This window comes from Apium graveolens, unplaced genomic scaffold (assembly GCF_009905375.1).
Source record: "Apium graveolens cultivar Ventura unplaced genomic scaffold, ASM990537v1 ctg4715, whole genome shotgun sequence".
NCBI lineage: Eukaryota > Viridiplantae > Streptophyta > Magnoliopsida > Apiales > Apiaceae > Apium > Apium graveolens.
The window spans coordinates 100,865-105,717 of NW_027418655.1; the positions used below are offsets into that span (position 1 = coordinate 100,865).

The 4,853-nt window shown below is 31.1% G+C and overlaps 1 long non-coding RNA gene across 1 annotated transcript; it reads left to right on the forward strand.

Moving 5' to 3' along the window:
- The first annotated feature begins 1,101 nt into the window (after positions 1–1,101).
- LOC141702166 (uncharacterized) lies at positions 1,102–2,994 on the forward strand. The gene is made up of 3 exons (XR_012567041.1): positions 1,102–1,243; positions 2,381–2,430; positions 2,859–2,994. It is a non-coding gene; the product is annotated as an uncharacterized LOC141702166 (long non-coding RNA).
- Positions 2,995–4,853: the final 1,859 nt, after the last annotated feature.

The window sequence follows — 4,853 nt, forward strand, 5'->3', positions numbered from 1 at the left end:
ATGCTTGATTCTGAATTCGATATCGCCTTCGTTTGTGAGTTTGATTTTCAAGAACACGGCGATTAATTAGGGTTTTCTCTGTATTTTATCGGTTTTTACTGGTTGATTATGGTTATACGAATAAAATGAAGTAACAAAAGGGCTATTCATATTTTTGGAATATTAGTACGTCTTGGATCATGTTGGATCGAAAAAAATAAGTTACTTAGCCGCTAAGTAACTGCAAAAACGATCCGATTGGATAATGTTTTGGATAACTATCAACCTGTTTTGGATAATTATCAAATTTTTGGATAACTATTAAAACTTTTGGATAATTATCAAGACCGGACTTCTTATAAAACACTTTATACGAAAATAATGTTATCGAAATGATTATCGTATCAAAAATTTTGTGCCGGGACGCACACGTGTCAAACCGTAATCTGGATCGAAAAAGTCAAAACACGGAAAATGTCTGGAATAATCAGATTAGGTTAGGAAGGAGTTTTCCGAAGAGTTTCGGGTTGTAAAAACGTAAAAACGATTGAAGTTGGACGATTCCCGGCTTTATATAATAGTTTTGTAATTATTTAGAAAATAATTAATAAATTCATAAATCAATATAAAATCATATAACAATCCAAAAATTACCAGAAAAATACCATAAATATCTATATTTTATTTTGGACATAATAAAATTAACATACCTAGACTTTACCACATATAAACATCCACATAACAACACCAATCATCGGATAATTCACCAAAGATCACATAATAATCATATAATAATCACATAATAATTATTTATTGATAAAAATAATTACACGCTATGTCCGGGATATTACAGGTTTCTTGACGCACTTGATCAAGGCTTCATCCTCACACTCTTCCAAGCATATATCATGCAAAATCCACCATTTCTTCCTGCTTATGCCCTGAAATGCAAAACACTATAACAATACATCAAATACACAAATAACTTGAGTACAAAAAACCAACTCGAGCCTTTACGAAGCATTCTAAGTGGACATAAATGCCACTTAACATCTACACATACTATCGGTGATATTTTAAGCTCCCTCACTTTTTAAATAGCCTACACCATTTGATTTTTTATTTCATGGGTTTGCAGGAAAAAGGAGATGGTTGTGTCCTTATGGGAAGATAAGGCAATTCAATTCACTGAAGCGCTCACTTCTGCAAATGGGCAAGCAGCCTTTGTCATCATAACTGGACTCCTCGCCCAGAAAGTACTCAGGTTTACGTTTAAAATCTTTCTTACCTACATTTGATATTATCATGTTCACTGTGTTTGATCCTAATAACCCATTTTTCATGCCTCACAAAGGAACAAACCAGCAAATCTTTTCAGGTTTTCAAGCGTCTTAAATAGTGAATATTGGAATAATTGGAACATGAAATAACTTTAGTCCACACTAAAGGTTTACTTTAATAAATCATCAATTATTTTATTAAACGGAGATGATCGACTAAGCATTCTATTTCTCTGCTATTGATTTGGAATCTTGCTACAAAATGCATGTACCACCACGTTATATGTACATCCGTCATTTTTACTTTATAACCAATTTTAGTGACCTATTATTGTGAATATATTTTCACTTCCGGTTCACTAGAGACCATGCTTAACATTTTATTTACAAGTTTTGTGTTGCATACAAGATACACAAACAATTTTGAATTTTAGTTCCTTTCAAACTAAATTTTATATACCTATCTTCAATGAGATCTTCGCCTTAACATGGTTTAACTTTATGAGTACTACTTACTACTGTCTGTTTCCCCTTGGCTACTTCCTGAGACTTTATCCTGAAAATTGTATTATTACAGTGCTTATTGCTTGCCAAAAGGTTGTTAGAATTGTCTACATAACTCAAAACTGTATTTCTTAACCTGTAACTCCCGATCACTAATTACTGATAACATACATAATTACACTACAAGCTAATCAGTAATTACATGGAAAATAAAACTAAAGTAAACAAAGAGCACAAGCTAATTATTTGCCATGTAGTTTTAGGTGTGCTCAGTATATCTGACCTCCATGAAACTCAGTGAAGCCATCTTCACAAATTCAGATGTTCACAAACTCTCACTCTTACTCAAGTTCTTCACCTTCATATGACACGTACCACCCAACAAGTATAACAACCATCAGTTTCTCTTCTGTCAAACTTCCCCCTCCAACATTCCACACTAGATTGTACCTGAAAAACGACACATGAAAGTAACCCATTTTAGTTTATTAGCTCTACTGATTCTTCTTAGGCATGGAAATCGAACCACTGCATTACTCCTACCCAGAGTACAAATAACAATATCCTTTGAACTTGGCTTACAAGTTGACATTTTATTTTAACTTCTTTTGTGCCAGGACCCCCTGCTTCATTTCCCGCAGTGAAATGAAAACTTATGCAAAACCAGGTTTGATACTGATCTTAGCAGCTTTAAAGTCATTTTTAAACCAACATTCTCAACATTTTCTGCCAGACCTATTCACTCTTCAAATAAACTTTGGATAATATTTAAAACTTTATTCCCAATTATTAATCTAATATTTTAGTTTTTTACTGCTAAAACGTTACAATTTAAAAAGAAAATATGACTTAGATAGACCAACTATGTATTATGTGTACAAATACCTAAATGTCTAAAATAACACCAACTGCAAACATATTCTTACGGCATTCAATTCTGAGATTGAATAAGATTAAGTGGTTTAGCATTGCACAGGAAATGCCTATCTGCTTCTATTATATCCCCATCTTAACATAAATATTCCTTGCTACCTTTAGCATTATAACTCAATTCTACTACCCGGTTAATTTCACATACGATTTTTCCTATGCCAGCCAAGCAAGAGTGCTCTTGGTAGATCTCGGTACAAGCATATCCAGTAACCTGGATCCGTCACTAACCCCTCAGCTACTGCTCCCTCTACCTTTGCTCTCAGGAAATATCTTGAGGTACTTTAATAATCGACGTCGTATTGCCTATCATATAATTCATTTAGTGTCATTATAGATGAAGTGCGTAACTTACTAGACTTGGGTTCAGCTCCAAAGTGAGCCGCAAGGAATTTTACCGAGGTTAACCTCGGCTTCCTTTTTCTTATTCATATTTATGAACCACCACATATATTGGACTAAATGATTCTCTTGGCCATTCCTAAAATAAGGTATGCTTCATTTTCTAATATTATTACTGTTTTACCATCCACGGCTGTCATTAGCCATCATACGCCTTTTCTTCCCTTCACAAATATAATGTCAAATGTAAAGTATATATGTGTACAAACAAATGTTAAGAAGAAACTTTGAAGCTGGAAGTATATTTGAAACGAATTAAAATAAAACTCTTGTAATATATCGACGAAACACTATGATTCACAAGCGGCGCCAATCAGATTAATTTACTAAAAGTACTTAAACTCAAACAGATTTAACATTAAAAATTAATCAACTAATACAATACATTTGTCAGCTAAACTCAATCACTGATGCAAGAGCACGATGTCTCTGGAGTCATAGCAACCTCGATGAATTTGACAATTAATATTCAAAATCCCCCTATAAGTTAGCACACATTCTGCCGTATTTGATCATATTAGGTCTATCATTCAGTGGTGTTCTCTCCCCTATAATGGTTGTCACTGCTTCCTTTACATACCAAATCCAGATTAACAAACCAGTCAATGCACCCCGCATTCTCCAAAAAAATAACATAACCATTTCCTATTACAATTATTCCCAACATGAAACACGGGGAAACTCCGCAAACACAACAATGATTTACACATACTATACATTTCATTAATAATCACATTTCTAACACATAAATATATCAAATAATTAAAAAATAATAATAATTATTTATATTTAGAATGATTGATACACATCTGGTACACACAATCACTTGTATTTATTTTATTTTCTAAAATATATTACAAATACTATTTAATTATGAAGTGGTAAAAAATGTATACTAACATAATTTATTACTTCTTGCGAATGCACTATTGCAAACACAGCTCAAGCACTCGTGCTCATATGCATAAACAAATAATTTATTCATACATTAGGTAATAACATAAATATATCGTCAATTATAGCGAAAACAATTTCAATTAGTACAATCTAGAGTAGTGGGTTTGATGAGCTATTTAATATCTATATAATATTTATTTTACATTTATTCTCAAAATTAATATTTGTCAGTTGACTATTAATATCTACTAGCCTAAAACTCGTGCGATGCATGGATTATTTTTAATATTACATAATTTTTTTGAATTTAATTTGAAGTAAAAATTTTAAATTATGAAACTTATTTATTTGAAATTTTAATAATATGATTTGATAATACTTATTGATATACACATACGTGTATAAGTTAGTTATACTACAGTTTTAAAAAATAATGTAATGATTGGAATTTATATTTTTATTAATATTTATAAGTGTGTTTACGAAAGATTATTATATTTAATTAAAAGGTAATTTTAGTTGAGATGAATAGTATATGAATTGTCATTAGTCTCTTAACCGGCCAAATTCAACTAACTATATTCAGGTTTATGTTAGTTTAATATATTTAAACTCGAATCAATAGTAAAATTTTACGTGTCAATGGCAAAAAAATAATGTTAGTTTGATACCCGTTATATCAACCAAATGCAGCTAATTATACTTACTATTTTATTCAATTTTATTTTAACCCGGGATGATTATTATTTTATTTTAGACCAAATGGGAAATATATATTATTTTGTTTTAATTTGATGACATTATATCGACCCCACAAATTTTCTTTCAAATTTTTATTTTGTTATAGTCTGGTTCAATAAT